The 17,721-nt window shown below is 49.9% G+C and overlaps 1 protein-coding gene across 3 annotated transcripts in view; it reads right to left on the reverse strand.

Annotated features, from left to right (window-relative positions):
- LOC138447689 (serine/threonine-protein kinase N1-like) overlaps window positions 1-17,721 on the reverse strand; it is a 1,645,716-nt gene that overhangs the window by 1,157,980 nt on the left and 470,015 nt on the right. The gene's annotated exons all lie outside the window — the stretch shown is intronic.

The following is a 17,721-nucleotide window of genomic DNA, read 5'->3' on the forward strand; positions in this document are numbered from 1 at the left end:
GAGGTAGATGCATGACGACATCATGCCGAGCAGGGACTTGATGGACCTCACCCTGGCAACCTTCATGGTCAACAGCCGTTGTACCTTGCCCAGGATAGCCTTTATGCTGTCCTCCGACGGTGCGGCTAGGCGCGCCACCGTTTTGAGTCATGGCTCCCAGGAACTGGGCGTCTTGAGATGTCTCCAAGTAGGACTTTGCATAGTTTATCGAGAACCCCAGTTCTGTGAGCAGGCAGACGGTCCTCGCTATGTGCCCGACGGCGATTTCATTTGACTTCGCTCAGATGAGCCAATCGTCCAGGTAGGGGTAGACATGGATCCCCTGCAGGCACAGCCGCGCCACCACCGGTGCCAGGCACTTGGTGAAGACCCTTGGGGCCGACTTCAACCCGAAGGGAAGGGCCTTGAATTGGTAGTGCCGCCCTTGGACCACGAACCGCAGAAACTTTCGATGTCCTTTGTGAATGGGGATGTGGAAGTAGGCATCCTCCAAGTCCAGCGACGACAGGAAGTCCCCTTCCTCCAGCTGTCCCAGCACGTGTTGGAGGGTGACCATCCAGAACCTTTGGGATTTTATGTATTCGTTGAGGCGGCAAAGGTCTCGAAATGGACTACCAACTGCCAGTATTCTTTCGAACAAGTTAGTACCGCAAGTAAACTCCGGAGCCTCTTTGGGACGAGTTCTATTGCGCCCTTTTTTAGCATTGCATGCACTTCCAGCAGAAGCTGCGGAATGTGGTTTTCTTTCCTGGCCACCAGTGTAAAACGGGGAACTCCAGAGTGTGTCTGTGGGCCAGGGCATTCAGCACCCAACGGTCGGTGGAGATGGACTTCCACACGCCGAAGTTCGCTAGCCGGCCTCCCACTAGGGTCCTCAGGTGGGGGCCCAGCCGGTTCAGTCCTGATTCGCCAAGGCCTTACCACCCTGGGCCCCTTGGCAATGAAGACTATGTTCTCTGGCCTCATTGCGGCCTCTGTAGGCTTCCTGGGATGAAGAACGGGCCGCCTGACGGTATGAAGAAGAGCTGCCACCGAATCCTTTGGAGGCACCTTGTGACGTGCCTTCGGATGGCTGGAAGGACGGCCGTCGTTGCAGCGTACCCAAGGCACGGGTCGTCTCGGTGTCTGCATCGATTGCCTGCAGTGACTCGTCCACTGCTTTGCCGAACAAGTTGTTCCCGTCGAACGGCATGTCCAGTACCCTCATCTATGTCCTGACGGAAATCGGTGGCCCTGAGCCAGCCACACCGGCGAAGGCAAACGCTGTTGCCCATCTGGCAGAAACCAGTGTAGCCGATGTCCGTGGCCACCGTGATGGCGTGGTCCGAAGCCACCTCGCCTTCTTGCAATATCTCAAGGGCTTCCACTCTCTTGTCGTCTGGGAGGAAGTCCAGGAGGAGACGATTTTAAACCACAGCTCCCTATCGTAGCGGTCCACGATAGCAAGAGCATTAGCCGCCTTAATGGTCGTTGCCGCAGACGAGATGACCCGACGTCCCATGGTGTATATCTTCTTCCCCTCGCCGTCCAGCAGGGAAGTGGAAGTCGATGCCATCCCCCAGGCAGATTTCTTCTTGGCCGCCGCGGAGACCACTGAATCCGGCGACAGCTGTGCTCTGAGGCACATAGGTGCAGAGTGTGGGACCCGGTATTACTTCTCGTACCGGTCTCTCTTTGCCAGGGCCGAGGAAGAGTTCTTCAGATGTTGCCCAACAGTGGGACCGAGAGAACTGTCTTCCTCTTGGGCTCTCGTCGCTGATTAAGTAATCCCTCCTTCTTCTGCTCTTCGGGGCTTAGCTGAAAGAGCTCTGAGGCCCTAGCAATCATGGCATGAAAGAAGCCAATTTCGTTGGGAGGGGAAGCCCGGCGTGGGGGCGACGGGAGATCAGTCTCATCGTTGCTGCCGTCCTCCGTCCCCGCCGTCTGTACCCTCGGTATAGGGGATGGAGGTGAAGGATGGAAGGGCGGGGGTGGATAGACCTGCCTTCACTTGTATGGAGGGCTCCCCGACGGTCCAGGCACCGCCGGATCGTCTGCAGGAAGCAAGGGCATTTCTGTGCACAGGGTGTGCAAGGTTAGCAAGATGTTCCCCGACCAGTCCATCGGTGGAGGCAGCGGTTGTGACTGGAGCGTCGGCAGTAGCGTCGTGTCCTACGGCTACTAGTCGATCTGCCGTTCCTCGCCATCTCCCCCGTCGCTTTCCACGTCAGTCTCGTCAGGGTCCTTCCCATAGGCTCCAACCTCAGCGAACCGCTTGTCAAGAACTGACTTGAGGCCCAAAACCTCATCCTCGGAGCAGATATCCGAGTCTGGTAGGACTATCATGCCCCCCCCCTCCCTCTTCTCGCCCAGGGGCTTCATTGGGGTCTGATCAATGGGCATGAAAGACTATTCCCTCCGGCTGGGCAGGGAACCTCTTGGCTTGGGGACCGTCTCCACTGAGGCCACCTCTGCGGTCTTCGCCAGGGACGCTGCCACTCCCTCAATCAAAGCCTTAGCCTGGTGAATCTGGGCCTTCACGACCTTAGGCACGTCAGAGGCCTTTACCGTGGGGGGAGGGCCACCGCCTCACTCCCCCTTGGCTTTCTCCATCGGAACCGACCGGAACTTCTCCAGAAGCTTACCCGGGTTGTCAGACTTCCTTTTCATTGAGCCGGTACGTTGGCTTGTGGTTGACTGCGTCGGTGATGCTGCACCCCGGCCTGTCAGCCGAGGAGCCCGTACCAACAGCGCTCCCAGTGCCCAAAGATTTGCAGTGCTTTGCCTTATGTTGGGCACCCGTTGCCGGAGCGCCCTCAAAGGTCTTAGACCACTCGGATTCACGCTTGGGAGAGGTACATTGCGGGGTCTCACCTGCCGCCGGGCTCTTCGACTCCAGCGCTTGTGGTCTTCATGGTCCGGGAGGACATGTCTTTGCAGAACGCACAGGCCTCCTCAACGTGCAATTTATCTGCGTGCAGGCAGTAGAGGCACCGGGAGTGCCCATCCTCCTTGAAGACTTTCTGTAGTCCACATCCTGGGCATATCCTAAACAGAGGCGTCGAGTCTCATTTTGTCTTCGGCCATGACCACAAGGGGTAGGCCTCCAAGATCTTCTGGAATCCTCCAAGAAGTGAAATTCGATGAAAAGTCACCCTTGAGGGGCGTAGAGATTTCCGAAACACTTCCCCGTTGATCGGAAGTTGAAACGGTGGAGCTTGAGGCTCAATTTGACTGAAAAATAAGAGTAAACTCTTTTGAAAATGTAAAAGCTCGAGAGCTAAGCATGAACTCCCAACACTTCAATGTGCGGTACAAATCTGAAGATGGCTGCCAGAGGAGGGGCTTAGGTAGGGGGCAGTCATTGGCTGGGGGCAGAATGACCCAGAGACCAGTGATTGGTCATTAGGAGAAAGTCAGTTCAGAAATGAAACAAACTGATTTTTTCTTTTACCGAGGATTCCCAGCCCGACGACGGGGAATATTCATGAGCATGTGAATCCATGCCAGACCCCATGCTAGAGAATACTTTGGTTGGATCTGCACTGTGGCCATACCACCTACCAGTCTCAGAACTGCATGGAGGCCAATGGGAACGGTGTAAGCAGCCCCTTGCTTGCACTCAACACCAAGACTTTAGTACTTGCGAGAGGTGGTAGGTGAGAGTACTGGAATGTAGATTGCTGGCCCCTATATATAACGGCCACTACCCCAATTCCTGTTCCTTCAGCACACAACTAGGGTTTTCACATTGACTTTCAAACACATCCTGTATTGGTTGTGTAGCATGTTCTATTTCCATCCTCTTAAATGCCTCAGATGCATTTACCTTTTTCTACCTCCTATAACGAATCAAGGGAGTTGGTCAACTCTTCCGAAGGGGAGCCACCCCACCTGGAACTAGTGAGGTGAGTCTGAAACTCATAACATCCCCAACGCGACAGGGTAAGCAGGATCCTCTGCAGGCGACTCCCCCTTAAGAGACAGAGGAACCATAGCGAGAGACTTAAGTCAACTTCCCTCTCCCGCCACCCCCCCAGAGACTAACACCTTAATGGCGTATGCAGGAACTAAGATGTGTGAAAAACGTTTTAACAATGGATGGCTCGGCTTCTGGCCAACATTTTCTTTGTACCGTCTTTAGGGAAGGCAGCACAACAGTGGAAAAACAAGCCTCCTGGAGGTACATCAAGCGAGGAACCAATCATGAAGGAATATTTCGTATGTGTTGTCATTTTCTATAGCGCTTTACGCCACGGCACTGTCCAAAACCAATTTACAATTCAAAAGAATGAAAGTAGTGGTACAATAAACAAGAATTAAAAACTACTAGTTGAGACTACTATGAGATAGGATACAATTAAGACTGAAGTAAGAATGTTTTCAAGGCAGCTCAGAAAGTGGTAGTGAATAGATCAAAAAGATAGTGGGAAAGCATTCCACTGAAGAGGAGCAAATGAACAAATAGAACAGAGCCGTGAAGATACACACAGAGGGAGGGGTACAGTGAAAAGAAAATGAGAGTGAAGAGCATGGCAGGGAACATAAAGCTACAAGAGAGACTTGAACATAATACAGAGGAGATTGAATTTCAGTTGAGTGAAAAGATAACCAACTAAGAGAAGCCTGAGGTGTAGAACAAGTCATGAACAAAAAGAATACAAGAGACGAATAGAGGAATTAAAAACCGGCTTTAGAAGAGCTAGGCGAGAGATGGGCAGAGCAAAGAAGTACAGAACAGTAGAAGAGACGTGAAATTTTAAGAAGGACATTAAAAAGCTCAGAGGCACTAAAAGTTACAAGAGGTCTGACTTTCCGAATGTTGAAAAGTTGGAAACAGGAGCGAGAGGCAATAGAGAAGTGATAAGTAAAAGAGAGATTAGTGTCAAGAATAACACCAAGATTGCGTGCCTTAGAGAAAGAGGCAGATGGGAGGCAGAAAAGATGAAGGGTGGAGGAACAGGGAGAGGGATCGTAATAGCTGTGAAAAAGAGAACTTCAGTTTTTGAAGGATTGAGTATATAAGACAGTGATCAGACATCCAGTTTTTTAATTTAATAACCACATTTTATTGTTTTATAAACACAACATTTTAACATACAAACATTCACCCCTCCCTCCCGCCCCGCCACCCCTACCCCCTTTTATTCGGTTTGTTGGGGCATCAGTTATGCTGTTTCGTACTTGTCTTTACAATTGCGTGACCCACTTTCCTACTGTTGAGTGTTTCGCTCCTTTTCCCACATTGTCACACTGGGTCTCAGTCCATACTCTCCTCCCATTTCCCCCAGATCTTGTTAGCCTTGGCTGTGCGATATCCCTTTTTATCAGCCCCATTGCGGTAGATAAGAAGATAGTCTCCCATTTCTTTGTGTTGTTTTCATCTGGGACCCCTACTAGCCGTTTCGCGGGTTCCAGTGCCACCGTCCTACCCAGGACTCTCGACAGTCTTTGGCAACACTGCACCCAAAAGGTTTGTATCTGGGGGCATTCCCAGAGTAGGTGGTAAAAGGTGCCCTCTTCTCCCCGGCATCTCAAGCAGTTGGGGTCTGGGGCTCTCTCCCAACCGAATAGGGCAGTTCGTGGGTAGTAGACCCGGTGTAGTATCTTGAGCTGGACCAACCGGATCTTGGAGTCTATGGCAATCTCTCGTGGGTGCATGAGTACTTGAACCCAGTCCTCCGGCTCTATGATCCCCACGTCTCTTTCCCATTTGGTTTTAAGGCAACTCCAGGGTTGCAAAAGCACGTATAGCTTTATATAGAGTGGACGTGACTTTGGTGGGAATTTGTTGTGGAAGGAGGTTGCGTTCCAGGGGGATACACACTGTTGCGTCCATGAGTGCTTGCCTGTGACCCCGGAGGCCGTGCAACAGCTGCACAGTGATAGCGTTCGTTCTCGGGGAGTGAAAATTCCTGTTGCAGCGCTTCAAACTGGGAGATGGCGCCCACTGTTAATACATCCCCGACTGTAGTTATTCCTGCCTCCACCCACCTGGTCCATATTGCAGGTTTTCACACCTCAGTAAGCATAAGTTGTGCCACAGTGGTTGCGCCAGAGTTTTGTTCCCTTAGCCAATGTGTGTATGCATGTGCCTGCCTCCATACCATTGCGATATGTGCAGAAAGTGTCTGTGGAGGGGGTCTAGTGAGGCTTTGGTAGAGTATGGCGACTGGTGGGGTATCTTGTGTATTGGCTGTATCCGCACTGATGTGTGGAAGTTCGCGATCCGCGTGTAACAGGTCGTTGATCACTGTTAATTGGGCGGCCCAGTAGTAGGACTGGAGATGCGGGACTCCAATACCCCCTTCCCATATGGACCTTTGTAGCGTTGTCAGTGTGATTCGGGATTGCCCACCCTTCCATATCAGTTTTCTAAGAAGGCGTTCCACCCGGACAAATTCTGTGACTGGTATTATGTGTGGGGCGTTCTGCAGCACATAGAAAAATCGTGGAAGTGCCAGCATCTTGAAAAGCACTGCTCTGCCCATTATCGTGAGGGGGAGAAGCATCCAGTGTTTCATGTCCTCCGAAAAGCGTTCAGTTAATGGATGCAGGTTGTCAGAGACATAAGTCGAAAGATCTCCAGAGATCCATATGCCCAGGTAGCGAAAGCCCTCCCTGGCCACTCGGCAGGGGGTCTCCCGGGGGGACTGCCGGGTCTCCCCCTTTGATTGGGAAGAGGACTGATTTACCCCAGTTCACTTTTAGACCGCTGAAGTCCCCAAAAACCACAAGCATCCGGGCCACTATCGGGTAAGCTTGACTCGGGTTACTTAGAGTAGGAGGCCGTCGGCATAGAGGGAGACCTTATCCTCTCGTCCCTTTGGCCGTCGAAACCCACACCATGTAGCGGCCTGTCAAAGCCATTGAGCCAGGTGCTCGATTGCTAACGCGAAGAGGAGGGGTGACAGCGGGCAGCCTTGTTGTGTGCCCCTACCTATTGGAACGGTTCTGGAGGTCCAACCATTCACCCTAATCTCCGCCTGTGGTGCCTCCTATAGGAGCTGTACCGAACCAATGAAGGTCTCTCCAATTCCCATGTGTCGCATCAGACATCCAGGTTTTGAGAGAGAGGCAAGCTGAAAGATGTGTGTGAATAGTAGGTGTAAATGAAGAAAAGGATAGAAATATTTGGGTGTCATCTGCATAGAAATTGTGAGACAACCCAAAAGAAGAGATAATGTTACCCAGCTGAGAAGAACAAAAAGAAAAATGGGCCAAGATTGGACTCTTGTGGAACACTGTGCGAGAGGGGAAAGGGATCGGAACACACCAGCCCAAGATACTGATTAGGTTCCATGAGACAAATAGGATTGAAACCACGCAGGTACAGAGCCAGAAAATCCAAAAGGAATGATTGGAGAAGTAGCAAGTGATCAACTGTATCAAAAGCAGCGGCTAGATCCAAAAGTATAAGACTAGAGGAGTGTTTAACATAACGGACAGAGTTACAGACAGAAAGAAGAGCGGTTTAAGTGGAGTGAAGAGGTCAAAAACCAGATTGAAAAAGAGATGAGAAAGAATTAAGGAGTATCTATGCAGCAGAGAGAGTTTCATTACGCTACAGCACACATTGTGAAGAGAGACCCTCAGAGAGGTGCTCGTAGAGACAGAACACCAGATATGGCATCGCACCCAGAGGTCCACAAAAGGGAGGCGCAACACAGGCCTGCAGGCGAGAACCCACAGCCCTATGGTGTGGCAGCCCAAGCAAGACTTGAGCAACTCAGTGGGCTGAGGCAGAGCCCGGAGGAGTAACCGCCCACAAGCTCCAGCACTGAGCAAGCAGGAACCAAGAGGAGATGACCACCAGCACAGAGTCCAGTTGGTCGTGAAAGCAGCTCTGCTGGGAAACAAGAGGCAGTCAGCCTACATAGCTTTCCCAGGGAGCAACACTCATATACATGTATGCAGTCGCTTCCGAGGAATGGCTGGTGGGTGGCAAGGCCAGATGTAGAATCCCCTTGGTGGGGGGAGAATCAGAGAAGCCCCAGAGTGGAGAGAGAAACCCCAATGTGGGGAAAGAGCCAAGAAACCCCAGAGCAGGGAGAGAAGCAGCAAGGAGACTGAAAGCACCCCAGACTGAGATGGGGAAATAACTAGGTTTCCCTAAAAGGGGAAGGACTAGGAGGCATGCCACTCAAGTAGAACTAAAGAGACACAGTTGGAACCTCAGCGGGAGGAGAGGGGGTTGAATCCAGCCACACAAAAAAGAGTGTTTTGGACTTTTAACATGGGCTACGGTAAAGAGGCACAAGGGTGGGAGTCAGAAGCCAGCAGCCATCCCTTTCCCTAAGACAAGGCCCAACAGTAGATCTTGGTTGTTTTGTAATTTCCTTTGAGCAGTGGGTAGAGAAAATAGGTTAGAATAGAATTTCATTTAAGTTTCACCATCATGACACACTGACGAACAACCCCTTTTATGTTCATTTGTATAGAGTAGGATTAAGTATCATAGAGGGAAAGGTTAGATTCTTTTTTAATCCTAAAAGAAACTAAACCTTTTCAAAATCATGGCTGCTAATCTGTTATTATTCTGACCTACCACAATCCTCATATTCCTCTGGTCACCGGTAGGGAATACTTTAGACTCAACTATGGTACCTCTTTCCATTTTGGTGTACCACAATATCGGTCTACAACAATCTCCTTTCAAGTTCTTTTGTCTGGTGCAAAGTGCCTTCTAGGGCACATGGCCTTGCTTTTCTTCTTTAAGGACAAACTAGTCTACTATTCCTCACAGAATACTGCTGTCTTCTTTCCTAAATCTGCTGTGCGTTCCAATTTAATGTTGACATCTTTGTGGCAAATCTTTCTTAGTCCTGTCCTCCCAATCTTTAGGATTTGTTCTGCCTTTCATCTTCCTTCTATTTCTCATTAACACTTTCAGAAGACCATTCTGAGCTGCTGTTCACTAATTGAGCCCCTCTTCCCACAGCTAACGTGTTGTCATTTCACAGAGTGGCAAGATATCCTGGTGTGATCGTGCACTTTACAAATGCTATATTGTGAAGAATGCATGTGTTAAGCATGGTGACCACCTCAGAATAAATTATAGGCCAGGATTCACTGAGCGGTGTACACATTTTTGGGGCTCAATACCCAACGAGAAAAATGTTTTCAGTGGTATGGAATACTTACAAAAACCGGTATACTCTGCAGAAGCTTCTATGCCCTGGAGATAATGTGGAACACACCCAATAACAGAATTCAAACAAAGGCGTTGCACAGAATAAATCAAACCTTGGGTATTTGCACCAAACCCCCCAATCCCAAGTACTGAAAATTGAAATCATGCAAAATTGGCACTGTCACCAATGATATAAGTGTATCAGGCACCTGGGACCAAAAGACTGCAGTCCGTGCATGAGGATTCCTGAAAATAAGAAAACGCTGAAGTAAATCATAACAAGCAAAAATTACCCAGATGCTAGCACTGGAAGAAAATAACAGATCTACAGGGAGCTAGTGTGCGCCTAGGGCCCTTCCCTTTATCTACGTTGTGTTATAGAACAAATGCTGTGATATTTTGTCCTGCACTCAGGATATCCCAGGATTCTGGAGGAATGGAGGACTAGATATATCATTACAGTCCTGTAGCTTATCTAAAGCCATAAGACTCTTGTTGTACCCTTAAAGTTGGTTGGAATCATGCTAGATTACTCCAGAACCCTATCTCACAAGCAAGTAGGTGCCCATCTAAGGGTGGATGTAAAATACTTAATTCATCTTGTAATTGTTTATTTGTAAAGTGCTTATACGCAAGTGAAGTGCTTCAAAGCGCGTCAAGGCGTGAAGGGAACAAGGGGATATCATTGTCATTCTTAGCCTTTGAAGATTCCGAATGAACTAACTGCAATAACTAGCATACTAGGCCAGGGCATTTCTACTAGTATAAGTGCATGACAAGGAGTAGGGGAGAACTGGGGGTGTAGGGGAGGGGAACAAACAAGACAAAGAAAGGGTTGGTCAACAATGCGCCTATGTGGGGGGCGCTGTTGCGCGCATCAGACATGGCTGCCTGAAAGGCGAGCTCCAGCTCGAACAAAAATCCCGATTTAAAATATCCTGCCAAAGCAGCTCTACACTCTCAACAAACGAAGATTCCTGTGCCGGAAGGTCTCCTGCACTAACCCTGAAAGAACAGGGCGAATCCGTGGCTGTCTCGTGCTACCCTGCCCGGAATACGAAGTGGCTGCGAAGAGGCGGCGTGCTCGCGGCTCCACAGGATATCTGCTGTGGGCCGGAGGCGTAAAGGGGAAGACCCGGCCGCAGTGGGGGAGGGGCACTGCAGTGAATGCTGCAACGCGAAACCCCTGGAAGGAGCGGAGGTCAACGGCATCCCCAGTCTGATGCGTGGGAGCATCGCTGGAGGAGGACGTGAGTCTCCGAGGCATGCCGAGGCATAAGAGGTGAATCCGGAATCGTATCAAGCCGCCGGCTGAGCTCTGCGTGGCTCTGGCTGGCGCGTATTATGAGAGGCTGCACACGCTGCCTGGAGGCCGGGCCCTGATCCCCCACTGAGGCACTCCGACTGAGGCACCCGGGAACAGAGCTGAGACACACGGAAGGGTGCACTCCGGCACCGCAAACAAGTGGGGCGAGGTGAGAGGAAGGCCCCCCCCACTGCCGCTGTAATACACCCCATGGCAGGAATGGTGCTCGGCAGGGTGTGAGACACGGAGGAAACACCTCACGGTGCACCTTGGGCTGGGGCCACAAAAGCGTACAGACAATCAAGAGGCCCAGGGCGTGTAATATATGACACGTGGTGAGGAAACATTGAAGTGAATATTGTGGGCCCGCGCAGGCACTGAAAAGAGGACACTGAGGGCTGTTCTCCCTGCATACAGTGAGACAACGCTGCTTGATGCATGATAACCCTGCGGTAACGTGGTGTGGCCTCCGATACCCAGGGAGCACTAGGTAGCGCAGGAACTGGACTAAAACCCCATCTGTCCCCGGGGAAATGCAGGGCGGTGCCCCACCAAGAACCACTGTGAAATATACATCCTGATCAGACTGGGGTCCGCCTGATGTGGATCCCCACTCCATTAGCAGGAATAAGAGCAAGAGTGCTGATACCCGGTGCAAGCGGGAGAAGAGGTGGATATAGAGCCTTTACACTACCTGGTCCCCTCCCACGGAACAGTAAGTGGCGTATCATAATACGTGGGAGAACGCAGTCCACTCTGAGGCCATTTACTAAACCACATGGGCCGCACCGAGAGGAAGGGCACAGGAGGAAAAAAGACCGGCCCAATGGACTCCTTCGCCAGCTCCCAACCATTCAGGGCGACAGACTGGGTGCAACAGGCACCCGACAGACAGGGAGAGGACCCCTTGGAGCGCCTGGCAACACTGGTCCAGAATGGTTTTATGGCAGTTAATGTCAAATTGGATGACATAGTGGCAACGATCGGATCCCTGAAAGCTAGAGTGGAGAAGGAGAGCTCGCGTATCACGGAAACGGAGTATAGAATTAGCACAAACGAAGACACACTCTTGCAACATGGCCGCGACATAGCCCAACTCCAAACAGAACTACGCAAAACTCAAGTGTGAAGATTTAGAATTGAGATCTCGAAGGAATAACATCCGGATCGTTGGAGTTGCGGAAACCTTTGGTAAAGGCGACATGGAGCGACAAGTGGAACACCTTCTGAAGGACATCCTAGGGGCAGAATCTTTCTCTGAACATTTCCTTGTGGAGAGGGCCCACCGCACTCTAGCTCCACCGCCGAAACCGGGGGCACCGCCTCGCACCATAATAGCGTGTATCCTTAACTACAGAGACAGAGATGCGGTACTCAGACTCTCCAGAGAGAAAGGCACTCTACATTTTGAGCATAACAGAATCCATATATACCCAGATTTCTCCGCCGGTGTACAGGCGCAGCGACGATCCTACGAACCAGTGAAAAAACAACTGCGGATGCGCAATGTACCCTACACTCTCGTCTTCCCTGTGAAAATCAGAATCCAACATGGTGGCAGAGCCCATTTTTTTGAAAACCCCACGGAAGCCATGACATACGTGGAGGCTTCTATCCCGTTGCCTCCCAGGGATAGGGCAAATGACCAAACGCCAGACTCCAGCCGGGAGCGGAGATACGAGACGCAGCAGACTGACCGGAATATACCATCTAATCCTTATAACAGGAAAACTGGAACACTTGCAGTGAGCGGACTGGTCACAGGTTTATTGTAGTTTCGATCCGTGAGCCCCTGGAAGGAAGCCGGATGGCTGCAGCAGGCTACCCTCAGGAAAGCTCCAACAGTTTTGGGGAATGCCCATAAGGGAAGCTCCAAGAGCTACAGGGCAGCATCGTCATGTTGGGGGAGATGATGCGGGTGGGGGGTCAATTTGCTATATGAAACTGCACCATGTTGAGTTGTGTGGGATTCAAGTTGGGGGGGGGATGTGGTTCGGGAACCCAGTTGGTAGGGTTCTGCAAGTTAAAATTGGTGGTTGCGTCACTGTACATGACATGCTTCCTAAGAATAACTGGGACAAGAAACACTGTATTAACATACAGTCATGGCGCACGCTGAAGTGATGACTCAGGGGCCGAAGTTGAAACTTCTTACATGGAACGTCCGAGGTCTGAACAATCGAACTAGGTCAAGCAAGGTAGGAGCCTATGTGACTAGGCATCATCCTCAGGTGATCATGCTGCAGGAAACCCATGCACTCCAAAAGGTAAACTTCGACTTCTTGAAGACCTGGGGGCAACATAAATACTACACGGACTACTCCACACAGGCAAGGGGTGTTCTCACTCTTATACATCTCTCTGTAGGTTTTCGATATGGAAAGAGCAAAGTGGATATTCAGGGTCGCTATGTCATAGTATGGGGTAGTGTTGCGGGGAGCGAAATGGTGTTCGTAAATACCTATGGTCCGAATCTAGAGGACCCTGACTTTTACATAGATGTGGTACATGAAATAGGATACACGGGGTGCGAACAGATCCTGTGGGGAGGGGATTTCAACACAATCCTGGATGTCACACTAGACCGCTCCACTACCAAACACCGAGCACCCTTCAAGACAGCAGCTATGCTACAATAGATCCTATCACAATTGATAATGGTTGACGCCTGGAGGTAACTACACCCACACAAGAGGCAATGCACATTTTATTCATCGGTGCACGATACTGAGTCTAGAATAGATTACTGGTTGGCCTCCACAACCCTCATGCACCAGATTGATAATTGTGAGATACTTCCCCGTATCCTATCAGACCACTCCCCCCTCGCAATAGAAATGACATTAGGAAACACAAATCCCCCAGCTAGGAGATGGAGGAAATCTCCAGACATTCTCAAGGACCCAGCTGTAGCCGAGGCACTGCATATAGAGGTGGAACACTTCTTTGACATCAACAAGGGGTTCAGTGGATAGGAATTCCACCCTTTGGGAAACCTTCAAGGTCTGGGTGAGAGGAATACTGATTTCTAAGTCCACGGGTATGCTAAAGGCAGTCAGTTGAGCTGGCGGAGATGGAAAAATACCTGGGTAACCTGGAAGCGTGATACAGATACACATGATAGACAAACCCTCTCTGACATCAACTATAGCCTATTCGAATTCAATAAACTAGCAACTAGGGAACTGCTCTACATGTCCACCCCGTATAGAGCACGCAGATATGGAGAGGGGAATAGAGCTGGCCGTACCTTAGCTAACCTATTAAAAGCCGGAAGACAGCACACGCCGATCTCAAGCATTCTAACCGGAGACGGTACAGTGGCCACTAGTGAAGAAGGGATAAACGAGGAACTTACCCGGTTCTATTTCAGACCTCTACTCCAACCATGATTCGAAATCCACCGAGGACGTACAAAAGTACCTCGACAAGATCACTCTCCCGACACTGTCTGTAGAATACAAACTTGTGTCCGACCAGCCCCTGACCACGGACGAGGTCGCAGAGGCGATCAAATCATTAGCCAACGGCAAGGCACCGGGCTCGGACGGATTAGGAGCAGAATTGTATAAGGAACTAAACGAGGAACTGACCCCGGTGCTGTTGTCGGTTTGGGAGGAAGCTATAGAGCTGGGAACCCTGCCACCTTCAATGAGAGAGGCCATAATAACAGTGCTATTGAAACCTAGGGGACCACCCGACGAGATGTCCTCATACCGACCCTTGTCCCTGATCAATTGTGACGCCAAAATCAACGGCTGTAAACCTTAGGAGACTGTTTGGAGTCATGGCCCAGATAAAACCTGAAGCCCAGGCAGTAGCGGTATCGCTCGATGCTGAAAAAACATTTGATTCAGTATCATGGTTGTATTTGTTTAAAGTGCTTGAGAAATTTGGGATTGAAATGTGTCAGTTTGTTATACTCGGACCCTGGAGCCAGAGTGCTGACTAATCGCACGCTGTCCAACTGATTTGGGTTGGGTAGGGGCACGCGAGAGGGATGCCCTTTTTCCCCCATACTATTTGCCCTTACAATGGAACCAGTCGCAGCAGCCATCAGGGATCATCAAGGACAGAGGGGCATAACGATGGCAGGCCTCAGCCAATCAATATTCTTATATGCGGATGATGCACGGCTGTATATCCGTGAACCAGATATACATCTGGGCCCGGCGATCGAAACCATTCATGAGTCTGCCGAATACTCAGGCTATAAAGCCAATAGATCCAAATCTGAGATCTTTCCCCTGACCCCCGCCACGCGATGCCCGAATAACACACATGGCCTGCAGTGGTCTCCCACTAAAATAAGATAGTTGGGTATTATCGTTTCTGGAGAAAGAGCCTCCCTGCACGCTGACAATCATAAACACCTATTTATTGAGTAGCATATCCACTAAACTTCGCCTATGGACAAAACTCCCTAGCTCACTTATTGGTCAAGTGGCTATACTGAAAATTGTAATTCTGCCGAAACTACTATATATATTCACTAACTTACCGATATGGCAGGGTGCACAGTTTTTCGCAGCCCTCCGATCCTTAGCATTAGAGTTTGTATGGGGCGGGGGAGCGGCCAGAATGAAGTGGGAAAAAATGGTGGAGCCATACAACAAATGGGGCATAGCGGGCCCCAGACTTTGAGCTATACTACCTGGTGGCGCAAGCTCAGTTTGTTAGATTCTGGTATGATGAGCTGAACAGTTCGCCTCACATATGTATTGAGAAACACTCGGCACTCTCAACCGACCTACGCTCCATAATCTTTAAAGTTAAGCATAAAGACGGCTGCCCATTCGATCCAGTCAGCACAACAGTACATGCTTGGTCTAGACTCTACCGCAGGCTCCAACTAGAGACTCCCTATTACTCGGAAGCACCCTTCTGGAACTTCTCCGGCATAGCACCATCTTATGACCCTGATGTCAGGAAAACCTGGGACCCAGAGGGGGAATTCAAAATTAAAGATATCTACCCCAATGGCAAATTCATAACGTTAGAGGAATTTAAGGTTGGGATGGGGCGGGATCAGTTGAAAATACTACAATATAGGATGCAAATGGCCTTCAAGGCCAGATGGCCTCTGTTCCCCGACGAGCCTCCCCCACACCCATGCTTCGCGGCTTTGTCCACACAGGCGGGAGTCGGTGTCTCTGGGCTCTATGCAGTCGTACAGGCAACCATGCCAATGACAAACAAGATTAAAACTTCCTGGGAAGCTGATCTGGGAACCACCATATCGGACAAGGCATGGGAAAGATATTGTGATCTAACCAAAAGGGTATCTATTAACGCAGGCTTACGCCAGATCCAATTTAAGGTATTAAATAAGTTGCACTACACACCCGAGAAGATAGCTAAATTCACACGAGACGGATTGGACAGCTGCCAGAAATGCGGGAGCGACCGGGCCGACTCAGTCCACATGTACTGTAGCTGCCCACCCATTCACAGGTTCTGGGGAGAAGTAGCGTCCATCCTAGCAGAAATTACACAAGTCCCAGGTGACCCAACGCCCTAGAAATATCTATTTGGGGACATTGGGAAGTTCTCAGAAGTGACCAGAAGACTAATGTGGCACGCATAGTAGCTATAAAATGTATATTACAGAAATGGAAGAGTGCACATGCACCACGCATCAATCACTTTCTCAAAGAATTGTCATATGTCAATGAATGTGAGGAACAGTACGTAATATCACTCCTGAGATCTAGTAAGACATTTGGGCTCCATTCAGAGTATACTTGTGTGAAATGGGGTCGGCTGGTGGCAGCCCGGCTAGACCTGGAAATGACCCAGCTGTGTAGACTTTACATGTTTTTACTGTGTTTGGATACTTGTTAATTAAATTACTGAATTATATGGAATGCTATGTTGATGGAGCGACGTGTACCACCTTCAATAAATAAAGTTTTTTTTAAAAAAAACAATGCACCTATGCATGCAGGCAGCTAGGGTGGGTAGGGAGTGGAGGACAGGACAAACTAGTACATTCCAGGTCGTGCAAGTGCGCAGAACAGAAGCACGAGGTATGGAGAGGGGGGCAAGTGCACCCAGTCCAGCAGGGCCTGGGTTAAGTGCAGAGTGGGTGCCACACTCATGGAATGTATTCCTATTGCAGTAATGTGAGGCAGAAGTGCGTAGGACTGGAGGCAAGTGCAGGAATGGCGGGGGAGCCTGGGACCGGTGAGGCTCTGGGGGTACACCATGCGACCAATCAGCTGATTAAACAGGTTGGCGGTGAGAACGAAGGAGAGAAGAGAGGTTATCAAGGGAGAGGAAGAGAGAAAGAGGAAGAGAAGAGAGATGTTTCGATTAGTTTCTGGAATTTAAGGTGGTCCGGCTCAAGATGCAGAGAGGCAGGTAGGCTGTTCCAGAGGGAGGCACCTGCAGAGGATAAGGATCTAGCCCCAAATCTTTGTTTGGAAAAACGTCTCACCCACAGAGAGTTGGAGGAGTCCGAGCAGAGGGCTTTTGATGGAAAGTATTTAGGAAGAGAGCATTTTAGATAATAGGGTTCTGGGCCCCAGAAAGCCATATGGACGATGCAGAGGGACTTTAACTTAATCCTTGCAGACACAGGGAGCTAGTGGAGTGATTTCAGCACCGGAGAGATGCGGTCCATGGGCTTGAGGCCAAGGAGAAGTCTTGCGGTTCTGTTCTGGATAAGTTGAAGAGGTCAAAGAGCAGTGGTAGGAAGATTGAGAAAGACTGTTGCAGTAGTCCAGTCTGGAGAGAACCAGAGCGCTGGAGACAGTGAGCCTCTGGGGTAAGGTGAGAAAAGGTAGAATACCTCGGATGAGGTGCAGCTGGTAGTGGTGGTAGATCTTCTAGTATATATTGTCTAAAGATCTTAGGTTATGGTTACGCTTTCGAGGTTATGGTCAGCTCGATTCCGACCTAGAAGAGATAGTAATCAATACAGATAGCACATGATGTGGGGATTGTGCGCTCAACACTGCATTTTTCACTAGTTGGATCTACTTAGTTAAGAACAGAGGTAACCTAATTTACGGGACAAGCCACTTGTCCAAACGTGTAAAAACAAAAGCCTTAACTGTCTCCTGCAAAAGATCGGTCTATGCTGATGTTCACCCATAATGAGCCACATTGCCTTCAAGTAGTGGACAGGATACATAAGCTCTACTATGCCTGAAACAAGTCTACCTTCTGCTTTCGAGGTGGTGGGCATCAAGTGGCAAAAGGAAGGTGTGGCTTGTACCACGCAACTATACACTTAGACACTCCTAATGGGGTAAATCCAGTGGCCGTTCTGGACTTCCACTATTAACAAACATACATT

Source organism: Ambystoma mexicanum, chromosome 3q, assembly GCF_040938575.1.
Source record: "Ambystoma mexicanum isolate Mex_15411 chromosome 3q, UKY_AmexF1_1, whole genome shotgun sequence".
Classification (NCBI taxonomy): domain Eukaryota; kingdom Metazoa; phylum Chordata; class Amphibia; order Caudata; family Ambystomatidae; genus Ambystoma; species Ambystoma mexicanum.